The sequence below is a fragment of the Tachyglossus aculeatus genome, chromosome X1 (genome assembly GCF_015852505.1).
Source record: "Tachyglossus aculeatus isolate mTacAcu1 chromosome X1, mTacAcu1.pri, whole genome shotgun sequence".
Classification (NCBI taxonomy): domain Eukaryota; kingdom Metazoa; phylum Chordata; class Mammalia; order Monotremata; family Tachyglossidae; genus Tachyglossus; species Tachyglossus aculeatus.
Genome location: NC_052101.1, coordinates 73,318,953 through 73,344,303, shown reverse-complemented (window position 1 = coordinate 73,344,303; position 25,351 = coordinate 73,318,953). Strand labels below are relative to the sequence as shown.

General features: G+C 42.9%; 1 protein-coding gene and 1 non-coding gene across 2 annotated transcripts in view; both read right to left on the bottom strand.

Moving 5' to 3' along the window:
- CFAP20DC (CFAP20 domain containing) overlaps positions 1–25,351 on the bottom strand; it is a 259,149-nt gene that overhangs the window by 197,219 nt on the left and 36,579 nt on the right. The window lies entirely within an intron of this gene.
- LOC119920326 lies at positions 12,088–12,225 on the bottom strand. The gene has a single exon (XR_005448081.1). It is a non-coding gene; the product is annotated as a small nucleolar RNA SNORA7 (small nucleolar RNA).

The following is a 25,351-nucleotide window of genomic DNA, read 5'->3' as shown; positions in this document are numbered from 1 at the left end:
GGTAATCAGGTTGTCCCACATGGGGCTCAGTCTTAATCCCCATTTTACAGATGAGGTAACAGGCACAGAGAAGTTGTCACACAGCTGACAAGTGGTGGAGTTGGGGACAGAACCCACAATTTTTGACTCCCAAGCCAGTGCTTTTTCCACTAAGCCACGCTTGCATTTGGTTTGTTGTTTAGTTTGCATGATGCCTGTTAAGCTCTGCCTCCCACTACTGTGTTTGCTAATTACACAGGTTTAAGAGGATGCCCTCTCATCCACCTTGAATTTTTCTCTTATTACTAAAAAGTACAATTTTGAGCTCTGGTGATAATTGTTGCTTCCCTTATAAGATTGCTATAGATGGCAAGCACCTTGTGGGCAGGTAACGTGTCTACCACCTTTGTTGTATTGTGCTCTCAAGCGCTTAGTACAGTGCTCTGCACACAGTAAATGCTTAATAAATACCACATAGAATGATTCATTGTGGGCAGGGAATGTGTCTGTTTATTGTTATACTGTACTATCCCACACACTCAGTACAGTGATTTGCACACAGTAAGCACTCAAATGACTGAAAGAATGAATAGGATCAAGAAACAAGTAACTGCATAGCTTTTGACATGGGAACAAGATAATTCATGTAATATGAAAGTTTGAGAGAAATGTGACTGCCAAAACCGATCGATCGAAGGCCAGAGGTATAAAAATGGACATTTCAGCAGTTAACCTGAGAAAATTACAGCAAATGAAAGTAATTTGTTAGGAGAATAATTTGCAAGATCCCATCAAATTGAATTAAATGCATGAGAAGGATCTGCAGAGTACTGACAGATGATGTGCAATAAAGTCAGCAACACAGAGAATGAAACTGGTGCTCCTACAAGTGGTTCATAAACTTTAAATAGCTGCCCATGTCAGCAGTCTCCTAACCTACCTCTGCTCCGGTCACAGGCCCTGCCCAGTCCCTATAAAGCAGAGTCCCAGGACCATAGCCTCCAGGTTCAGCCTGTATCAGCACTGAATCACAAATCACAATCCACAAACCTCATTTCTGGTACTGCCAGCCAGTGCATCTGTACCGCTTTGGCACATGCATGGTTGGACCAGTGGGCTGCTGGGATTGTAGTTCCAGCAGTCAACTAGAACCACTGCACCTAAAAAAGGTATGTCAGCTGCCACATTTCCCTCCCCCAAAATGGCCCTAGAAAGGAAGGGATAGATGGAAGGCAGCTGAACGGACATATCTGAATCTAGCCCAAATCCAGCTTAGTCAGACACTGACATGGTCCAATCTGACCCAGGGGTTAGGACTGTTTAGGATTCAAAGTGACAATAATATCTCTTATCTACACTTTGTATTCCAAACTGTGAAAAGTTACCATATACTAACATTTCAAATAGCTTTCAAAATAATCTGTCATTAGTAAGCAAAGAAGCAAATATTACCCTTTTAGCTGGACCTTGTTTTTGACTCTCCCGCCTCCTTCCCTCACACACGCTGTTCCCCCATCTTGGAACTCACTCCCTCCCTCCATAGGCAGACCACAGCTCTCTTGACCTGCAAATGCCTCCTAAAATCCTATCTCTTCCAAAAAGTCTTCCCCAATTAAACTTCCCAGCACTCAGCCACATCATCCTCAGTCAACTTGAGCACTTCTTTATGCCCTCCTTAGCACCCGTGTATATGTCTGTTTTATTCATCGGTTTTTGACCTCTCTAGTTGTAAATATTTTTACATTGGACTCCCCCAACAGAGTGTAAGCTCCTTGTGTACAGGGAACATGTCAGTTATTCTATACATCCCAAGGACCTAGTAAAGTGCACCACTCTAGCTCTTCTAGAAGACACAAGAAGTTGCTAGTCTGCAGGACAGCAACTTGATACTTCCGGTAGTTTGCTGGTCGATGATCAGATCTACAGAGAGTACCCACATTCATTGGGAATGGAATATTATATTTAATGGGTATGGGATCTGGAGGCACCTTTTTTCAGGAGGTATTTCCTCATTAAAATGGTAGCTCTCAGTGGGTGGAGGTTGCAGCCACAGAGTTGCCAGGATTGGGCTTCCAAATCTACCCAGAAGTAGAAATGATTATTGGGTGATGCCATGCTGGTTGTTGAAATAATTATCTTTAGCTACACAGGCCTTACTCTCATGGTCCTGCTGTTTCCCAGCTTCAGGCTGCCCAACTGTAAAGAACACACCTCTGTATTTTTGGTTGTTGTGTCTTTGACTGTGGAATGGATGACTCAGTACAAACCATCCCTATGACAAAGATAACACAGGAAGCCACATGGCCTAGTGGATACAGCACGGGGTTGGGAGCCAGAGGACCTGGCTTCTAATCGTGGCTCCTTCACTTACCTGCTTTGTGAACTTGGGCAAGTCACTTCACTTCTCTGTGCCTCAGTTTCCTCAATTGCAAAATGGGGATTCAATACCTGTTCTTCCTACGTAGACTGTGAGTGCCATGTGGGACAGGGACTGTATCTGGCCTGATTAATTTGCATCTAGCCCAGCAAAATGGGGTACAACAGTGCTTAACATGTAGTAAGCATTTAACAAATACCATAAAAAGAAGCAGCATGGTGTAGTGGATAGAGCACAGGCCTGGGAGTCAGAAGGTCATGAGTTCTAATCCTGATTCAGCCAATTGTCTGCTATGTGACCTTGGGCAAGTCAATTTACTTGGTGTCATCCTCAACTCCGCTCTCTCGTTCACCCCTCACATCCAAGCTGTCACCAAAACCTGCCGGTCTCAGCTCTGCAACATTGCCAAGATCCGCCCTTTCCTCTCCATCCAAACCGCTACCCTGCTCGTTCAAGCTCTCATCCTATCCCATCTGGACCACTGTATCAGCCTCCTCTCCGATCTCCCATCCTCTTGTCTCTCCCCACTTCAATCCATACTTCACGCCACTGCCCCGATTGTCTTTGTCCAGAAACGCTCTGGGCATGTTACTTCCCTCCTCAAAAATCTCCAGTGGCTACCAATCAACCTGCACATCAGGCAGAAACTCCTCACCCTCGGCTTTAAGGCTCTCCATCACCTCGCCCCCTCCTACCTCACCGCCCTTCTCTCCTACAGCCCAACCCGCACCCTCCGCTCCACTGCCGCTAATCTCCTCACTGTGCCTCGTTGTCACCTTCCCAGACTGAGCCCCCTCATCATCATCATCATCAATCGTATTTATTGAGCGCTTACTATGTGCAGAGCACTGTACAAAGCGCTTGGGAAGTACAAATTGGCAACATATAGAGACAGTCCCTACCCAACAGTGGGCTCACAGTCTAAAAGGGGGAGACAGAGAACAAAACCAAACATACTAAGAAAATAAAATAGAATAGATATGTACAAATAAAATAAATAAATAGAGTAAAAAATATGTACAAACATATATACATATATACAGGTGTTGTGGGGAAGGGAAGGAGGTAAGATGGGGGGGATGGAGAGGGGGACGAGGGGGAGAGGAAGGAAGGGGCTCAGTCTGGGAAGGCCTCCTGGAGGAGATGAGCTCTCAGCAGGGCCTTAAAGGGAGGAAGAGAGCTAGCTTGGCGGATGGGCAGAGGGAAGGCATTCCAGGCCCGGGGGATGACGTGGGCCGGGGGTCGATGGCGGGACAGGCGAGAGCGAGGTACGGTGAGGAGATCAGCGGTGGAGGAGCGGAGGGTGCGGACTGGGCTGTAGAAGGAGAGAAGGGAGGTGAGGTAGGAGGGGGCGAGGTGATGGAGAGCCTTGAAAACCAGGGTGAGGAATTTCTGCCTGATGCGCAGATTGATTGGTAGCCACTGGAGATTTTTGAGGAGGGGAGTGATATGCCCAGAGCGTTTCTGGACAAAGATAATCCGGGCAGCAGCATGAAGTGCTGCTTCCTTCCTCCTTCCTCTTCCCCTCCGCCCCCTCTCCATCCCCCCCGCCTTACCTCCTTCCCTTCCCCACAGCACCAGTATATATGTTTGTACGTATTTATTACTCTATTTATTTTACTTGTACATATCTATTCTATTTATTTTATTTTGTTAATATGTTTTGTTTTGTTCTCTGTCTCCCCCTTCTAGACTGTGAGTCCACTGTTGGGTAGGGACCGTCTCTATGTGTTGCCAACTTGTACTTCCCAAGCGCTTAGTACAGTGCTCTGCAAACAGTAAGCGCTCAATAAATACGATTGATTGATTGATTCTCTGGGCCTCAGTTACCTCATCTGTAAAATGGGGAATGAAACAGAGAGCCTCACATGGGGCAGGGACTGTGTTCAACTTGTACTTCCCAAGTGCTTAGTACAGTGCTCTGCACACAGTAAGTGCTCAATAAATATGATTGAATGAATGAACTCAATTTGCTTGTATCCACCCCAGCACTTAGTACAGTGCCTGGCACATAGTAAGCGCTTAACAAATACCATTATTATTATTACTATTATAATTATTACTACTATATGTTCTGCTAGTGGTAGGACATGTCTTTCCCTTTTTAACCATTGCAATCTGAGTAATGTTTACCATGAATGGCAAGGGACCAAAAATGGTACAGTACTCCATTTTCATGACCAAAGTGTGCAAGTGCTGCTCTCCAAGCCATTCACATTCATGGATGCAGCCTCACCTACAAACTAAAGGACAACTCTACTATAGTGTCCTACTTTTGCTCTACCCTATGAATTTCATTATTTTAAAAACTCAAAGTAAATGATGTGACAGATAGTGATTTCAACTTTTAAAAATTTTCAGTATTTGAAGTTATAATTTTTTTATGGTATTTGTTAAGTGCTTACTATGTGCCACACTGTACTAAGCACTGGGGTAGATACAAGCTCACAGTTTTAATCCCCATTTTACAGATGAGGTAACTAAGGCACAGAGAAGTTAAGTGACTTTTCCCAGGTCACAGAGCAAACAAGTGGCAGAGCTAGGATTAGAACCCAGGTCCTTCTGACTCCCAGGTCCATCTTCTATCCACTAAGCCATGCTGCTTCTCTCGAATTTTGTCTTGAAGGGCAATCTACAAAAATAAATGTGGTCTGAATATCAAGTTTCAAGGGGCAACAAAAGACAGTGAAAAGGAGAATTGCATATTTAAACAAAATTATATATTAGTTATGCCAAAGCAATTTTAAAACTAACGCTCAGGCATTTAAATTAAAATAGGTACACAAACTTGATTTAAAATACATGGAAGATTTAATTCTGAACTATAAATCAATGGTATTTGAGTGTTTAGTGTGTCCAGATCACTGAACTAAGTACTTTTGAGAGTACAATACACCAGAATTGGTAGACATGCTCCCTGCCTACAAGGTGCTTAGAGTCTAGAGGGAGAGACAGACACTAATATAAAGTACGGATATATGCATAAATTCTATGTGGCTGAGGATGGGGTGAATATCAAGGGCTTAAAGGATACAGATCTAAGTGCATAGGTGATGTAGAAAGGAGAGGGAGTAGGGTAAATAAGGGCTTAATCAGCAAAGGCCTCTTGGAGATGTGATTTTAATATAGCTTTGAAGGTGGGGAGAGTGTTATATGGATGGGGATGGAGTTCCAGGTCAGAGGGAGGACACACGCAAGGGGTTGGAAGTGAGACAGACAAGATCGAGGGACACTGAGCAAGCTGGTGCTAGAGTGAAATGTTTGGAGTGGGTTATAGTAGGAAATCAGCAAGGTAAGATAGAAAAGGGAGAGCTGATTGAATGCTGTCAAACAGATGGTAAGGAGATTCTGCTTGCTGTAGAGGTGGATAGAGGTGGAGTGGGGAGATGTGGACTGCACAGTTTATTAGAAAAATGATCGAAGCAGCAAAAGATGGACTGAAATGAGGAGAAACAGGAACTACAACTCATTTTTCTCCCAACGCCTCTCTTCCACCCAATTTACCCATCTCTGCCAAAACACCATCATCCTCCCAGTCCCAGAAGCCTGCCACCTTGGTTCATCCTTGACTCCTATCTTTCAACCCTCACATTCAAGCTACGGGTAATTCCTGACAGTCCTTATTACACAACATTTCCTGTATCCATCCATTCCTCTCCACCCAACCTGCTACTAGCTTAGTCTAACTTCTGGTCATACTGCAGCTAGACTATTTTATCGGCTTCCTTGTGGGTCTCCCCATCTCCCCCATTCCAAACTATATTATACCCTACTGCACACAGATTATTTTTTATGGCATTTGTTAAGTTCTTACTATGTGTCAAGTACTGTTCTAAGTTCTGGGGTAGATTCATTCATTCTTTCATTCAATCATATTTATTGAGCGCTTACTGTGTGCAGAGCACTGTACTAAGCACTTGGGAAGTACAAGTTGGCAACATATAGAGACAGTCCCTACCCAACAATGGGCTCACAGTCTAGAGGCAGGAGACAGACAACAAAACATGTGGACAGGTGTCCAAGTCATTAGAATAAATAGAAATAAAGTTAGAAGCACATCATTAACAAAATAAATAGAATAGTAAATATGTAAAAGTAAAATAGAGTACTAAATCTGTACAAACATATATACAGGTGCTGTGGGGAGGGGAAGGAGGTAGGGCGGGAGGGATGGGGAGGAGGAGAGGAAAAAAAGGTGGCTCAGTCTGGGAAGGCCTCCTGGAGGAGGTGAGCTCTCAGTAGGGCTTTGAAGAGAGAAGAGAGCTAGCTTGCTGGATGTGCAGAGGGAGGGCATTCCAGGCCAGGGCGAGGACATGGGCTGGGGGGTTGATGGCAGGACAGGTGAGAATGAGGTACAGTGAGGAGGTTAGCGGCAGAGGAGCGGAGGGTATGGGCTGGGCTGTAGAAGGAGAGAAGGGAGGTGAGGTAGGAGGGGGCGAGGTGATGGAGAGCCTTGAAGCTGAGAGTGAGGAGTTTTGGCTTGATGCGTAGGTTGACTGGCAGCCACTGGAGATTTTTGAGGTGGGGAGTAACATGCCCAGAGCGTTTCTGCACAAAGATGATCCAGGCAGCAGCATGAAATATAGACTGAAGTGGGGAGAGACAGGAGGATTGGAGATCAGAGAGGAGGCTGATGCAGTAATCCAGTCAGGATAGGATGAGAGATTGAACCAGCAAGGTAGAGGTTTGGATAGAGAGGAAAGGGCCGATCTTGGCAATGTTGCCAAGGTGAGACCGGCAGGTTCTGGTGACAGATTTGATGTGAGGGGTGAACGAGAGAGCAGAGTTGAGGATGACACCAAGGTTGTGGGCTTGTGAGATGAGAAGGATGGTAGTGCCGTCTACAGTGATGGGAAAGTCAGGGCGAGGACACGTTTGGGAAGGAAGATAAGGAGCTCAGCCTTGGACATGTTGAGTTTTAGATGTCGGGGCAGACATCCAGATGATGTCCTGAAGGCAGGAGGAGACCCGAGCCTGAAGGGAGGGAGAGAGAGCAGGGGCAGAGATGTAGATTTGGGTGTGATCAGCGTAGAGATGATAGTTGAAGCCGTGGGAGCGAATGAGTTCACCAAGGGAGTGAGTGTAGATAGAGAACAGAAGGGGACCAAGAACTGACCCTTGAGGAACCCCTACAGTAAGGGGATGGGAGGAGCCCACAAAGGAGACTGAGAATGAATGGCCGGAGAGATAAGAGGAGAACCAGGAGCGGATGGAGTCTGTGAAGCCAAGGTTGGATAGCGTGTTGAGAAGGGGGTGGTCCACAGTGTCGAAGGCAGCTGAGAGGTCGAAGAGGATTAGGATAGAGTAGGAGCCGTTGGATTTGGCAAGAAGGAGGTCATTGGAGACCTTTGAGAGGTCAGTTTCAGGGAGTGTAGGGGACAAAAGCCAGATTGGAGGGGGTCAAGGAGAGAGTAGATACAACTTAGTTGGGAGAAACAGCATGACCTAGTGGAAAGAACATGGGCCTGGGAGTCAGAGAATCTGTGTTCTAATCCCAGCTCTGCCAATTGCTTGTTGGGTGACCTTGGGCAAGTCATTTAACTTCTCTGTGCCTCAGTTCTGCTGTTCTCCCTCCTACTTAGACTGTGAGCCCCATGAAGGACAGGGACTGTGTTCATCCTAATTCACTAGTATCTAACACTGTTCTAAGTGCAGGGCTTAGACACAGAATAAATGCTTAACAAATGCTATTTAAAAAAGCAGGTTGGATGCAGTCCCTGTCCCACATGGGGCTCACGGTCTAAGTAGGAGGGAGAACGGGTACTGAATCCTCATTACAGGTGAGAAAACTGGGGCACAGAGAAGTTGAGATATCTCTTAAATTCACACAGCAGGCATGTAGCAGAGCCAGGATTAGAACTCAGGTCTGTATTCTTTCCACTAGGCAATACTGCTTCTCTGAGCCTGTATCTGACCTGATTAACTTGCATTTATCTCAGCATTTTAAACAGTGCTTGACAAATACCAATATTATCTTCTTTTTGCATCACACCTCCCAATGCCTCTCCTCAAATCTCTCCAACAGCTTCTCATTTTCATCTACAATAAAGGGAAAAGTCCTCATGATTGGCTTCAAGGCTGTCCCACAAACTCCCAATCTTATATACCTGATTATCTTGTATCTACCCCAACACCTAGTATAATAATAATGATGGCATTTGTTAAGCACTTAGTATTGTGCCAGGCACTGTACTAAGTGGTATACTAGCATATAATGAGTACCTAACAAAAATCACAATTATTATTTTTATATCAGCCCTCTTCACCTGCTACTGGTGAGTTGCTTTTTCAATCCTCCCAAGCCAATCATCTAGCTGTACCTCACTCCTGAAGCTCCCACCTCCAGTCCCTCACTTGTGCTATCCCAGCAGCCTGGAACTTCCTCCCTGACCTAATCCATCAGATATCAGCTCTTCCCACCTTCAACATCCTCCTAAAATCCCACCTTCTCCAACAAGTTACCTGTTTGGTTAATATGACTTGGGAGGTAATCAATGAATGGAATTTATTGAGTGCTTACTGTGTGCAGAGCATGGTACTAAGCACTTGGAAAACTACAATCCAGAGTTGGTAGACACAATCCCTGCTCACAATAAGCTTACAGTCAAGAGGGTTGATTAACCCATCAACCATCCCTAGGATTTACATATTTAGTTGGGAATATTTGTAATTGCACTGTTAATTCTGAGAAACATTATTTTAAATATTTTTATGCCACTTCCACAGCTCCTTGAGGACAAAGAACATGTCATACTTGGGTTGTACTTCTGTTGTACTTTATTGGGGCTGAGTACACTTCATTGCACTCAGTGTAAGCTCAATAAAGAAATTCACTGTTTCTAAAACAAAACTTCCACCGTCTTCTGGATAATGTTAAAGTCAGTCAGAGTGCATCTAGAAGTGATAAGAAATATGATGGCTGGGTTTACTGTTTCCTATCCAGTCTGCTCATGAGGCTAATTTTGCTGAACCTCTATTTAGATTTCTTCTCTAGTTGTTGATGAGCTCAATTCTACAATGCTGTCAATCAACAATGTTAATTGAGCACCAGTGTGCAAAGCAGCAGCATGGCTCAGTGGAAAGAGCACGGGCTTTGGAGTCAGAGGTCAGGGATTCAAATCCCTGCTCTGCCAATTGTCAGCTGTGTGACTTTGGGCAAGTTGCTTAACTTCTCTGTGCCTCAGTTACCTCAGCTTTAAAATGGGGATTAAGACTGTAAGCCCCCCATGGGACCACATGATCACCTTGTAACCTCCCCAGCACCTAGAACAGTGCTTTGCACATAGTAAGTGCTTAATAAATGCCATTATTATTATTACACTAGAAGATGACATGATTCCTACCCTCATAGAGTTTATAATCTAGAGGGAAGTAAGACATAAAATAAATTACAGACAGGAGGAAGAAGAGAATGGAAATACAGATATGTGGGTAAGTCCTTAGATAGCAGAGTATGTAAATTGACATGTAGAAAAGTGTTATGAGTGGTTTTAAGTGCATATATGTGGAAGTGATCCAAAAGTGCTGAGGTGCTGGTTGGGAAGAAATGAGCTGGGGAGAAGAAAAATTAATCAGGGAATGCTTATGCCTAGTGTCCTTTGGGAGCTTGGCCAAAGGCAGGGACTCCTAGCAAAAGTGTCATTAGTGCCATTACCATTACTCCGCTCACCTCATAACTCTCTTCCATGTGCTTGATAGAGGATCACTGGGAATTAGCAGGGTGGACATCAGCATAGTCCAATGCCACCCAATGAGGAATTCTCTGCTTGAAATAAGCAAACCTTTACTTCAAGCATAGAATATGGGAATGCTCAGAAAGAAACCATTACTTCTTCACTTTCTAAATCAAGTCCCTCATCTGAAAATTGCACTTCAATTCAGAAACAAACTCGAAAACTTCACACTGAAGTGCAGTCATTTCTGCTACAGCATGTATTTCATTTCATGGCTTGTATAGACTATGATGGAAGAATAAGGGACACAGTGCTTTGATGCAGCTGTGAACTGGCTAAAATGTGACAGGACTATGCACAAGAATGACTTCAAGCAATATCATACTATGCTTCTCCCACCTCCCCACCCTATTTCCCCTCCCTTGCATGTTACCTATGCACTTGAGTCCATATTCCCTAAGCACTTAGGCGCTCTCCACCCCTAAACCTTACAATACTCAGGTGCATATCCTTATATTCAGTTGCCTCTCCTACCTGCAATTTATTTTAATGTCTGTCCCCGCCACTATATTGTAAACTACTTGAGGGCAGGGATCATGCCTACTTACTCTATTGTACTCTCTCAAGTACTCAGTATAGTGCTCTACATACTGAATGTGCTCAATAAATACCATTGATTAACTGACTTCTGAAGCAGAAACACCATCAGTTCATTAGCATTATTAGGGAACTAATGGTAACTTTTTAAAGACAAATGTTACCAGGTGTTTACTGGAAACAGTGAATTGTAAGCAGTAAAATGCTAAAGAATTATAGTGTTTCAGATCCAGGAACATAATGCAGCCTGCCATATGCTTCATAACAAGACTTGAGATGCAGGAGCCCAGTAGTTACCAGACCCCTCCATGTACATTTCAATTGCTTTCAAGCCATCTTCCCCCAGCCCCTCTTTAGCCAATGAAATAATGGATGACAATGAAAATTTTTGTTAATACAGGGCTTTTTCCTAGAACGCAACCATTGTGTTGAAGCAAGAATGACTAAGATACACCTTTCTATATGCTTCACAACTTCCACCAGTCTAATCAAAATACAAACTTGTCAAATAAGAAAAAACACAAGTATTAAAAAATATGCCAGTATTATTGGGGTATTTAATAGGTGCATGCCAAGATAGGACCAAGAAATAATCCCTGAGCTATTCTGCATTGGTCAGACCTGTATTAGACAATTATGTCCAGTTTTGGCCACTGCATTTTGAAAAGGATAAAGAAAAACATGAAAATCCCCAGAAATGTGACCAAAATTATTAAAGAGAAAGATAATAATTCTTATGAGGATGAGAAACAGCATGGCCTAGTGAATAGACCACGGGCCCTAGTCAGAGAACCTGGCTTCTAATTCCAGCTCTGCCATATGCCTGCTAGGCAAGGCATTTAGCTTCTCGGTGCCTCAATTTCCTCATCTATAAAATGAGGATTAAATACTTGTTATCTCTCTTACTTAAATTGGGAGCCCCATGTGGGACAGGGACTGTATCTGACCTGATTATCTTGCATCTATCCCAGAACTTAATACAATTATTATTAATAGTAATAATATTGACGGTTAAAGGAATTGTGGTTATTAGCCTAGGGAAGACAGGGCTAGACTTAATAACTGAGGAGTAGAACCCTACTACTGGTTGAGCCCAATTATGTCTCAAGCCTAACCTATTACATTTGAAGTTCCACCTCTGAATTAAAAAAAAAAAATTAACACTTTAAGGCACGCCCAGCTATCATTATGCCACTTGGCTACCACCACAGTGCATTTTTGGATAAAAGACACCAGTATGTACTTGTCTTATGCTGTCGAGTTGTCTCTGACCCTTAGCGACACCATGGACACATCTCTCCCAGAATGCCCCACCTCCATCTGCAATAGTTCTGGTAATGGATCCATAGAGTTTGCTTGGTAAAAATACGGAAGTAGTTTACCATTGCCTCCTTCCACGCAGTAAAATTGAGTCTCCGCCCTCAACTCTTTCCCATGCCGCTGCTGCCCAGCACAGTTTTGACTTGTAGCAGATTGCTTTCCACTTGCTAGCCACTGGCCAAGCTAGGAATGGAATGGGTATGCCTCTGCGTGACTCTCCCTCCCATAGTCGAGATTGGTAGAGTACTGGAAACTCTCCAGGTGCGACCCTGAGAGGGTCAGTATGTATACGCATGATATGAAATATTTCCTAATATTTCAGAGGTCCTAGGGAGCATTTTCATTTTCTAAAATGTTCTGTGGCAGCACCATCTTGAAGATTAAACTCTGCCTGAGGTAATTCTGAATTTTTTAATTCCTGGGGTTTGGGATACCGCCTAAGCCCAGTCCAAGCCTGGCCATCATTAATCGTGGTCCTGCTTATTGGAACGTCAAGCTTGGAATCCCAAAGCTGACCCAAGAATTTAGTCACCATGCACTCCAAGGTCTGCAAGGGGAGACCCATTCCCAAAGCAGCCTCCTTCAACCCGCTTGCTCCCCGGGGCAGCCAGAGGGAGGAACCTCCAGAACCTAGGAAGGCACAGTGCTGCCATTTCACAATGCTCTGCATACAGTAAGCACTCAGTAAATACCATTGATTGATTGATGATGAATTACTACCCCACGAAAGACACAAAAGATTAGCTATCACATTTTTAAAGACATACTCTGGGTAGCCAATCATGTTTTCAAGCATCTTCTTTATGTCTAAGAAAATTCTCCTACCTTACCATTTTTTTCCTCACAACAATCCAATAAGAGATAAAAAAGAGGCAAATGTCATTACTCCATTTCTCAATGAGAGAAACTGCACCAGAGATTAAGTAACTTACTTAAGGCCACTCTGCAAGTGGATGGCAAAGCCAGGTCTGGAATTCAGGCCTCCCAATGCATTAAGACCACGTCTAGTTACTGCTGGACATTTTCTAAAGGTTCCATTTTAATATGCATATGAAAATACCTATGGGACGTAGATCACAATACATCTGAAATCTCAAATGAGAGTACATTCATAGTAATGCATTATTCAAGCTTGTGAAAGTCACTTAGAAACTTTCTCCAACATTGCGTAAATAGGCAGAAGATGCAGGAAAAAAAAATGATTTCAAGTCCACAGCAAGAAAAGTTGGATTCTTCTAGAATATAGAGGGTATAAAGAATTGGGAAGAAATGCTTTTGATTCATGGATTTGATCCCTTCTTGCTACTTAGTCCAGTAGGTGGAGCTATAGCTCTATTTGTAAGGTATTAAATTTCCAGGATGGTTAGAAGAGACTGACCGTAATTATGTTTTTTTAAACCACTTTCAAATGGCCATTTTCTGCCTTAAAAAGCATTTTCCGGTGATGACCATATCACCTTCTAGCTGCACATCCCACATTTCTTTGTCTAAAATGACCAGGGATTACTACCTGCAACGCAAATCCTGACCATGCCATTTTTAAGTAGGCTATTAAGAGGAGGAATCAGTCAGTCCTATCAGTAAAAAGTCTTCTTTGCTATCTAGCAGAACTATAGGTTGGAAGCATGACATTTTCATGTAGTTTTAAAAATCTTCTGCCCAATCATAATTTTGTCTCTCTAACCTTTCAGTTTTTATTCAGCATTTAATTATTCAGTCTCAAATAATATTTTGCATAAATGTAACAATTGTACAGCTGCATAAATACAAATAATTACCATATTCCTGATTTTTAAAAAATTAATTTGAAGTGGGGAAACAAAGCATTAATCTTCTTTAAGACTGAATACTTCCATTTCTGTGATTGGAAGGGTGCATAATTCATTAATTACATTAATTCTCTCTAATAGGCAAGTATGAAAACATTTCATACAGCATAAACAACAATATTTATATTTTGTAATAATAACAGGAATAACTGGAAAGGCTTATTTCTCTTAGATAACATGCAAATGTATCCAAAGATACTTTTCATAAGGTAATTGCAGACTAAAAATATCCCAATTCAGTATTTTAAAAAGTTTTATATTCACATTCCATGAAAAATTACCATATCAAAATGGCATACTATCAGTTTTGGTATTACAAATGAAGCTCATCAGTTGCATCTACTGAATGTACCTTAACTCAAAATCTAAAGTGTTTTCCAAAAAGTAAGCATTCTGGCAACTATTTCTGGCTTCTATTTACAAAGTCATACTTGCTAGCAGCATTCATTGAAAGCCTACTTTGTGCAGAACATTGCACTAGATGCTTGGAAATTTACAAGTAGAAGAGACATTTCCTGCCTTCAACACTTAGTAGTACCCCATACACAGTAAGTGTCCAGTAAATACCATTGATAGATTGACTCTAGAGATTTACAATCTAATGGTAAAGTCAGACACAAACTTCTCAAGTGCTTAGTACAGTGCTCTGTACCCAATAAGTGCTCAATATGATTGATTGATTGAATGAATGAATGAAGAATAAAGACATAAGTACATGTGAGAAAAATAAAAGCAAGAAAAAGATGCCCTGTTCAGATGAGGTGGGAATTAGTAGTACCTCCTGAAGGAAGTGACTTTTTTAGAGGGCTCTGAGGATGGAAAAGGATGAGACACAGTTTGGGAGCCTTGGATGGGGAATGGGCAAATTTCAACTAGATAGGCCGATGGGTCAATAATAATAATAATAATGGCATTTATTGAGCACTTACTAGGTGCAAAGCACTGTTCTAAGCGGTGGGGAGGTTACAAAGTGATCAGGTTGTCCCACAGGGGGCTCACAGTCTTAATCCCCATTTTACAGATGAGGTTACTGAGGCCCAGAGAAGTGAAGTGACTTGCCCAAAGTCACACAGCTGACAAGTGGGGAGCTGGGATTTGAACCCCTGACCTCTGACTCCAAAGCCCGGGCTCTTTCCACTGAGCAGACTATAATTAGTAAGTTAGGTAGGTAGGAGCAAAGAATATGAATGGAGGCACAGCAGGAGAGTGAAAAGGTAGAGAGTCATCAGTTGGTGGAGAGCTTTGACACCTTTGGTTAGGAGTCTTAGTTTGATGCAGGCAGAAGTGGGTAGCCACTGGAAGTTTTTGAGGAAAGGAATAATGTGTTCTAGTACAGAGTGTTCTGCACACAGTAAACACTCAAATACCGATTGATTGATGAATAACATTTTAGTAAGATGATCTGGGATAGATCAAAGAGGGGAGGGTTTGAGAAGGGCAGATTACTAAGGAGACCGATGCAGTAATCCAACTAGGAGGATTACTACATGGTGACAAGGGCTCAAGTTGGGATGATGGCCATAAAGCTGAAGAAAGGCAGTCGGGAAATAACTTGGTGGAAATAATAACAATAATAATAATGGTATTTGTTAAGCGCTTACTAAGTGCCAAACCCTGTTCTAAGCACTGGGGTAGATACAAGGTAATCAGGTTGTCCTATGTAAGACTCACAGTCTCAATCCCCCTTTTACAGGTGAGGTAACAGGCACAGAGAGGTGAAGTGACTTGCCCAAGGTCACACAGCAGATGTGGCAGAGCCGAGATTAGAACCCACAGTCTCTGACTCCCAAACCCGCGCTCTTGCCACTAAGCCATGCACAGTGAGCCCCATGTGGGACAGGGACTATGTCCAACCTGATTTGCTTGTATCAATCCTAGTGCTTAGTACTGTGCCTTAGCACAGAGTAAGTGTTTCATAAATACCATGATAACAATAATAATAATAATATTTATATCCTTCTTCAGCACTTACCAATACAAGTATATTCAACTGTACATTCAGCCATTTATTCTATTTCATCCTAACAATTGTACTATTTCTTGTTATATTGGTTGTTTTATGGTACTTGTTAAGTGCTTATTATGTGTCAAACACTGTTCTAAGAGCTGGGGTAGGTACAAGTTAATTAGGTCAGGCACAGTCCCTGTCCTGCATCAGGGCTCACAGTCTTATGTAGGAGGGAGAAATGGTATTGAATCCCCATTTTACAGTTGAGGAAACTAAGGCACAGAGAAGATAAGAGACTTGCCCAAGGTCATAGAGCAAGAAACTGGCAGAGCAATTGGCAGAGCCAGGATTAAAACCCAGGTCCTCTGACTCCCAGGCCCATGATCTTTCCACTAGGCCATGCTGCTTCTCATTTTTGTACTTACTCCTGCACCCACTGTCCGTAAATGCCTGTCAGAGATTAGAAACTCTGTAAGCGCAGGGAATGTGTTTTGTTGCTGCAGTACTCTCCCAAGCACTTGGTGCAGTACTTTGTATTCAGTATGTGCTCAGTAAATACCACTAATTAATTGATATGGGAGTGCTGGAACAGAGTTGAATTTGGGATGATACTGTTGGGGGTGGATGGCTTGAGACAGTGGTGACAAAGAACAGGGATGGGCATGTAGAGTCTCTGCGAGAGAGAGTGAGACCTGAACCTATCACAGAAGACTTTCATTATTGCACAAATCACTGCACTAAACAATGGGATGACTGTTTAAAACTCAGTTTTGACAGGTCTTTGCTCATAAGAGGATCCTAATCTAAATGGGTGAGAACGACAACGATATAATCAAAACGACATAGTGAGAAGCTCAACAGTACAAATTAGTAAGGTAAGAGGTAACCAGGAGGTGGTTCTGGGTCAACTCACCAATTAGGGTAAAAACCATCTTAGTAGGTGACAAAAACCTACCACCTCCCCAAGTGTTCAAAAAGTGGATCCCCTCCTGTCACCAAGGGTCCCAGCTCCCGACATGCTCCGAGCCCACTGGGATAGGGATAAAAGCTGTGCCTGCGCATTCTCAAACTCCTCCATCTCCCCAGAGACTTTGAGACTATTTTGTGTATTGCTTTGTATTGTTTTAATGTTTTATCACTCCTAAGACATCTGTCTCCTATCGCTTCTTGCCACAAACTCTTAGATTGTGAGCTCCTCCCTCCCCCCAAGGGACAGGGTCTAATTTCCACCTATGGAGCCTCTCCCAACGTTTAGTACATTGCTCTGTTTAATAAATACTGATGCTACTACTTCTACTTTTGCCCACCCTCTGGTCCGGCAGAGATAGAGGCTTGGCTCCATGGAGTCGGGCAGAAGGATAATGGTGACGCCCCTCCTCCTATCCCTCTACATACCACAAAGTGCTTTTAAAAGAAATATGAATAATTTATCCTATCAGTACCTTTCAAATTACAGGAAGACTAATTATGATAACAAATAACTGAATGCAGTGCACTAAAAGATGCATGAATTAAAGCTTTCTTCAAAATACAGAAATAAAAGCACATTATCTGCTTCTCAGTCACTCAAGATCGATAACTCCATTTGATTAGAGCTACACATTTTATGTTTGCAAATATAAAAGTATGCCCAGGCACTAAGTCCCCAATAAAGAACAATGATTCAAGAAAATCATGAATTACTTTTACAGCAACTTAACATTACTCCATTTTGTGCTAGAGACAGGATTGATTTAATTCCATCTTTTCTACACTGAAAATCAAGGGGGTAAACCTGATCTGAACTTCAGGATTTCCTAAAGGTGGCCAGACCCCCTCTGTGCCCCCCAAATCAATGACGTGACATTTTAACAAACAATTTGATTAGGAAAGATTCTCCCTCACCTCTCGCCCCTCACAAAATGTCTGGTGCTTCAAGTCTCAGTGTGAAGAGAAAAGCACAGGAAGCACAAGTCTCCGGGTTCTGTGAAAAATCACTGAAGAATATTGCTGTAACAGCCATTTCCAAAAACTGCCAGAAGGAGAAGCATTAAGTATACTATGAAAATGCACTTCAGAACTGAAGAACAAAAGCTCAAGATTTATTAAATATAGCTGACTCTTGATTATTCATAGGATGATTATCTACTTTATGGATTATCCAGGTCACGGCTTGGTAGCCAGAGGGTGGGCAGAGATAGGAAGAAGAGGCTTTTGGGTTTTTTTTTTTTAATATATTTAAAAAACCTCAAATAATTCCATTTTACTGGATTTGTTGGCTATTCTGGTTAAAAAAAGATGTAATAGAGAAGAAAGTTGAAATTGTGGATTAAAATCTGTTTTGTGATCACCTGAAGATTTTCAAAATGTAAACATTTGGGGAAAACACACAACTATTAGGGAGTCCTGGTGCAGGTATGAAAGCCCCTGGCAATATTCTTTTTATTTTTAATTGTCACAAATAGTGGTAGTAATATTTTGAATTTAAAGAACAAATTTTTCCCCTAGAGTTGGTTTTAGGAGTAGCATGGTCCAATGAACATAGAATGGAAATAAAGAAACCTGTGTTCCAAACCCAGCCCTGCCACCAGTCTGCAGTGTGACTAAGCAAGTCACCTAACCTCTCTGGGCCTCAATTTCTTTTTCTGTATCTTTAGGATAAGATAGATTATGAGCCCCATGCGGAACTGGGACTGAGTCCAATCCACTAGCCTTGTATCAACCTCAGGGCTTAAATACATAATAACTGCTATTTTATTTTTATTACTAGTTATAACAGGTGGCCACCTTGGACGACCAAATTTGTGCAGACAGTCACTCAAGCAGCCTGCCCCTAAAACTGCCTCAATGAATCCCATACAGGAGCACACTTTGTGGTAGTGTTTGGCGGGGGCAGGAGGAGCAGTGAAGGGTAGTGGGATCATCCTCTAGTACTCTAAGATGATTCAGTGGATCCATCTCACCTCTGGCCCTCGCTCTGCTCAGAACTTTCAGCCTCCTAACCCCCGCCCCGCAGGACTGAACAGGATGAGATTGGCCCACAGCACCAACAACATCTGGAGTTCCCCTGATGCATGATGATGATCAGGGCCTCCAGCTAGGCCTCTCACTTCTTAATAACCCAACATGAAGTTTGGTATAGGCTTGCCTCAGTCACAAAATCATGGGAGAAGGCACAGGGAATCTGCCCTTTCCAGCTCCTTTAGCTTTAACCTTGACAATCAGGTTGTGACCATTTTTTTCCTACGTTTGTCTCTTACTGAAACTAGAAATTTCTTGAGGAGAAAGATCATATTTAATTCCTTCTATGTAAATTCCCAAGTGCCTAATTCAATGAGTTGCACAAAGTATGTGCTGAATAAATGATTTATTTATTCAGTTGGCTCCTGTTTATTACTACAGATAATCAAGAGATGGTTGTTAATACATTTTAATGGGATTTGTTAAGGGCTTACTATGTACCAGGCACCGTACTAAGGGCTGGGGAAGGTATAAGATAATCAGGTTGGATACAGTCCCTGTCCCACATAGGGCTCACAGTGTTATTCCCCATTTTACAGATGAGGTAACTGAGGCAAAGTAAAGTTAAGTGACTCGTCCAAGATCACACAGCAGATAAGTGGCAGAGCTGGGATTAGAATCCAGATCCTCTGACTCCCAGGCCCATGCTCTTTCCACTAAGCCAGGGAGCTTCTCTATGGTTACCTACAGTTCAAGATCTTGAACTTAAGACGACTTATAGGTTGCTTAATAATGGAATTTATGCTTATAGGTATACTCCTTAGCTTCCTTAAACTACTGAACACCAAAGCTGCACTCACTGTAACTCTTAAACCCTTATTGTGCTAAATGGTGACAAATCTACAAGAAAAAGTGTTTCAGGAACAAGTCTTACTTCCCGAAATCTTAACCATAGGTTGATAACATCCTTGGTGGATGCTTGATATAAGAGTTTGGGGCATGCAAATGTTTGGGGGAAAATAACAGTTGAGGGGAAAGGACAGGAGAGGCACATAGGGCTCCCAGTCTAAGGAGGGAGTAGCAGATTGGCCTAGTGAAAGCAAAGGTCTGGGTTTCAGAGGACCTGGGTTCTAATCCCAGTTCCACCACTTGCCTGCTGTGTGACCTTGGGCAAGTCACTTCACTTCTCTTTGCCTCAGTGACATCATCTGTAAAATGGGGATTAAGACTGTGAGCCCCATGTGGCACTGGGACTGTGTCCAACCTGATTTACTTGTATCCAACCCTGAGCTTAGTACAGTGCCTGACACATGGTAAGTGCTTAACTGGAACCAAGATTATTATTATTATCATTATTATTATTATTACTATTGTTGTCAGCAACAAAAGTGATTGTCTTCCATATTAATAAATTGTGGATTGCAAATACAGGGTGAAGAAGTAAGACTAGCCAGAAATTATCTTAAAGTATAGTAGAAGACTACCTCTCAGCAAACAGGGGGACAGAAACACAGGGACTATAAGGATAGCAGCTATATAAGGAGCAAGCACACAAGCAGCATGGCTCAGTGGAAAAAAGCACGGGCTTTGGAGTCAGACGTCATGGGTTCAAATCCCGGCTCTGCCAATTGTCAGCTGTGTGACTTTGGGCAAGTCACTTAACTTCTCAGCCTCAGTTACCTCATCTGTAAAATGGGGATTAAGACTGTGAGCCCCCTGTGGGACAGCCTGATCCCCAGAGCTTAGAACAGTGCTTTGCACATAGTAAGTGCTTAATAAATGCCATTATTATTATTATTATCATTATGCAAGAGGAAGAAAATTGGATAACGGAGATGCCTGACCATTAAGGGGAGGCCATTAGGAGAATCTTGATTGCAAACAGAATCCATAAAGTGGGGGTGGGGGGGCAGAGGCAGATGAAATATCAGCTGCCTCCTCATGCGATCAACACCCTAAAATCTCCAGGAAACACTTAAGGCAAGGAAGCTTGCCTTGAAGGAGAAACCACAGAGGAGCATGGGATGTTGGAGGGAGTAAAAGGGGCTTACTGCATGTGACCTTTGCTCTGTGAGTCGAAGACCACTGTAGGTTGCCACATACACTTATATCCACTACACTGTCTTGCTTTGGACATCCTGACATGTTGCTTCATTCTTTGGATAACTACACTGGAGCAGAGGAGTTTGGGCTCCTGCCAGTTCTCTTTCAGGGGCTCCGGTATGCTGTCGATGGAGCAACATCCTATCCTATCAATCCTATTGCCTGTTTGCCCAACAAGAGTAATCTGAGACCAAGAGCCTGCCCACATGAGCACTGAACCACTGATATTAGAAAGTTCGTTCCAGCAACAGAGAATGAGAGTGACGGTTTGACACAGCAGTGGCCAAGTTGACTGCAGCTGAGAATTTACAAACTCAGGAAAAATATGAACTACCTGGCACCTGCACTTCTCTAAGATCAGAACCATTAAAGTGAAAATCTAGGCCTTCATCATATTACTCTACTACGACCAGTAAGCCAGGACAGAGAACAAAATGCCCAAGCAATTGGAAATGCTGCAATGTTCATTCATTTACATGTGACATCCCAGAATCGGGATTCTGCAGAGGGGACAACCCTCCAATGGGGGATGAGGGGGTGACCTATAGAATCTTAACAGGGGTGTGAAGAAAGGCTAAGACCTACTTCAAATCCAAGTGAAGAAATAGAGTTTGGTGAACCTGAGGGTGAAAAAGACAAAGATGCTATAGATTTGGCTGTTGGCCAGATTAAACCACAGGAGGAGAGACTGGGATCTGGAACACTAACCCAATTTAAGGAACAAGGGGGAACCTGCCCCATGAACCCAATCAAAGGGAGAAATCACTTAAAAGCCAGTTTTTTTCCCCAAAGCCTCAGGCATGAACTTTCCAATGTCCCCATCACCACTGCCTCACCCCTCTATTGCCACTTCCTCATCTTATCTTGGCTTCCCAGTTGTTTCTCATAAGAAGGGCTCCTGCCTGCTCTAGGTCAACTCCCTCTACCTCCCCTTCTGATCCCAACTCCTCTCACCTCCTAAAATCACATGCTCCCAACTCTCCTCCTCTACCTCACAGCCATTTTCAACCTCTCACTCTCTGCCTTCAAACATTTATAAGTCTCCCCAATCCTGAAAAAGCCCTCTCCCGATTTCACATCCCCCTCCAGCTATTACCCCCCATTTCCCTGTCCCAGTTCATTTTCAAACTCCTGGAAAAATTTATATAGGCATTAATTTCCTCTCAAATGGAATTAATTGGAATGTGGGATGGATGTTATGAAGGTCCAAATGCAAAGGTAAAAGCATCCATAAGGATGCAAGGACCTGTTGAGCCTTTAGATGCCAGGGGCAGGACTCTAAAACAAGACCCCTTTTCACACAATGACCGATCTGGAGATGATAGCCAGGACACAAACAGATCAGACACACAGAACTGTGTAAATGAGGTCAAGGGGGATACCCCATGCTGCTAAGCTAGGACTTAAGGGTTAGAAAATGTTAACAGGACTGAATTATTATAAGAAGTTCGATTTTTGCATTAGCCTGTATTTTTTTCCCTTTCTGAAATTTGGAGTTAAATCCTTGTTGGATTGGGGAACTATTTTTCTATACTAAATTTCCTTACTTTCTTAAATATATTCCTAGCCACCTGCAGTCCAATTTATGCCTGTGCACCTTCGGGTCCACCTGAAAGCCTATATATTAACATGCCTGTGAAAAGAAGAAAAGACTCCAACGATTTTCATGGTGCAAGTGAATGTCACATTTAACAACAGCATAGAAAGCAGATAAGGAGCTCACAAACTGCTCCCTTGTTAATGCAAGGTGGCCTCCAGCCCTGAAATCACACTAGGAGTCCCATCTTCACCACAACCACTATGAGGAGTGTCTTCTCATAATGTTTCAAATGGAGGAAAACCACTGTCGCTTTGGACCAGAGATTCAAAGCCGTGTTCACTCTGGACCAAAAAATGGAAGGTGAGCTATTTAAGGACTTCATCATGACCTCCCCCACTCCACCATCTGCTCACCACATCCCTGTCCTTCTCTCTTTCTGCCACTCTAACTCCCTAGCAACACATCCCATCCGTTCATTGCCATTCAAGTCATCCCCACCCCCTACATAATAATAATAATGGCATTTATTAAGTGCTTACTATGTGCAACACACTGTTCTAAGCGCTGGGGAAGTTACAAGGTGATCAGATTGTCCCACGGGGGGCTCACAGTCTTAATCCCCATTTTACAGATGAGGTAACTAAGGCACAGAGAAGTTAAGTGACTTGCCCAAAGTCACACAGCTGACAATTTGAGGAGCCGGGATTTGAACCCATGACCTCCGACTCCAAAGTCCGTGCTCTTTCCACTGAGCCACGCTGCTTCTCATCATCCCTCGCCCCACAAACTCACCTTGACATAATAATAATGATAATAATAATGGTTTTTGTTAAGCACTTACTATGCACTAGGCACTGTTCTAAGCAATGGGGTAGCTATGAGATAATCAGATGGGACACAGTCCCTGTCCCATGTGGAGTTCACAGTCTTAATTCCCATTTTACAGATGAGGGAACTGAGGCACAGAGAAGTAAAGTGACTTGCCCAAGGTCACACACCAGACAGGTGGCAGAGTCAGCATTAGAACCCATGACCTTCTGACTACCAGGCCCGGGCTCTATCCACTAAGCATGCTGCTTCCCACAATAATGATGGTATTTGTTTAGCGCTTACTATGTGCCAAGAACTTTTCCAAGTGCTGCAGTAGATAAAAAGTAATCAGGTTGCCCTATATGTGGCTCACAGTCTTCATCCCCATTTTACAGTTGAGGTAACAGGCACAGAGAAGTTAAGTGGCTTACCTAAGGTCAAAGAGCAGACAGGAGGCAGAGCCAGGATTAGAACCCACGTCCTCTGACTCCCAAGCCTGTGCTCTTTCCACTAAGTCATGCTGCTTCTCTATGGCCTTTGGAACTCCTGCTCCATCACGGGCAAAGTCCCCTTCATTTTTTACCTGTTCTTGACACAGTTGCTGCTCCTCTTAGCCTATACTGAGACCTAGCTCACTTCACACCAACACTGCCACTTCCTGCTGCTTTCTCCTGAGGAGCCTCACCTTTTCCCACTTCCCCTGACCAAAGTTAAACGGGAGAAATCAACCTGCTCCTTGCCTGTCAATGCTGCTTATGAACCTTCCTCATTCTATCCTTCATCTTACCTTCCTTTGAAGCTCACAACACCCCCACCTACTTCAATTATGACCTGCGATCATCTATTGCCCCCCAGGTCCCACACCCAATATTCTGAGTGATTTTAATACCAATCACACCTTCCTTCTCTTCTCCACTATACTGATTCTCAGGGATTCCAACAAGGGAGGAAAAGAAATAAGGCTTCTGGGATACTACGTTTGCCATTTGTCCAGTCCCTAGACAACTTCAGTCAGTTTTAGGAATGCTTCTGCTTTATCAGTACTATCGCCACAACCACTATCTTTGGCCAACCCCGCTTTCCCTAACTATTCACCTTCCCTTCGGCATCACCTATAAACTTGGGGCTGTACCCCTTAAGCACTTAAATACTCACCCCACCCCAGTCCCACAGCACATATCTACATATCCTTTAACATTTGTCTCCCCACTAGACTGTAAGCTTGTTGCGTGGAGGAATCACATCTACCAATTATACTGCACTATACTCTCCAAAGTGCATAGTACAGTACTGTGCATACAATACCACTGATTGATCGACTATGTACAGTCTGCATGTACAATCACATAATTTTGCTACCAAAATGAGGGTTAAGCTGTTGGCACCTTTTGGGAACCAAAGCCTAGACAAGAGGTTGAGAGATGAAAAGCAGTACTCATTCTATTTTGCCATGGCCCTCCTCCCTATCAACTCCTCAAGATAACTAAAGATACATCTGGAACACAACATTCAGTAATCACCCAGAATAGAATCCATGCAAGGGCAGAACTAGGTCAAAAATACTTCAGATCAAAGACACATTATTATCAGCCAGAAACACTGCTGGCTGCTAATACCAGCGCTTACAGTTCATGGACGTGCCCTGTGAACTGTGGATAGATTCTATTTAACTGCCAAGGGGACCGGCACTGCCTTTCCTTAGCCTAGCTGGAGAATCATGCTCAAAATTTTACAGAATTTTATCGAGGATATAATTTTCTATACTTAACACTTACTCAAATGATACATAATAAAATGCTTTCTGTGATCATGATAAATAGCTGGCATTGTACCTATTGTACATTCCAATAAATGAATGTGCACTGCTTGTTCCAATTCTAAATGCCAGAAGTACAAGCACCTGCACATACTCAATATTCTTGAGGCTTTACCAGAAACACTAGTGTAAGCCAGCTGCTGTTTCCTTTCATGCTCAAATATTTTCCAAATATTAAACTCTTTTTGTTGTCCTAAAAAGGTAGCAAAATTCACAAAACCAGGCACTGAACAATTGGCTACTATATTTACAACAGATGGCTATATTCACAATTACTGTACTAAAAGTCTAGCTACTATTTTTTGTTACAAAACAAAAAGCTGCATAAATTACATGGTATGCTGCCTGACTTCTCATTTAGATTTGCTCGGGAAAAAGAAATGTTTAATTCAATCAATCTTGTTGAAATATTTGCCCAC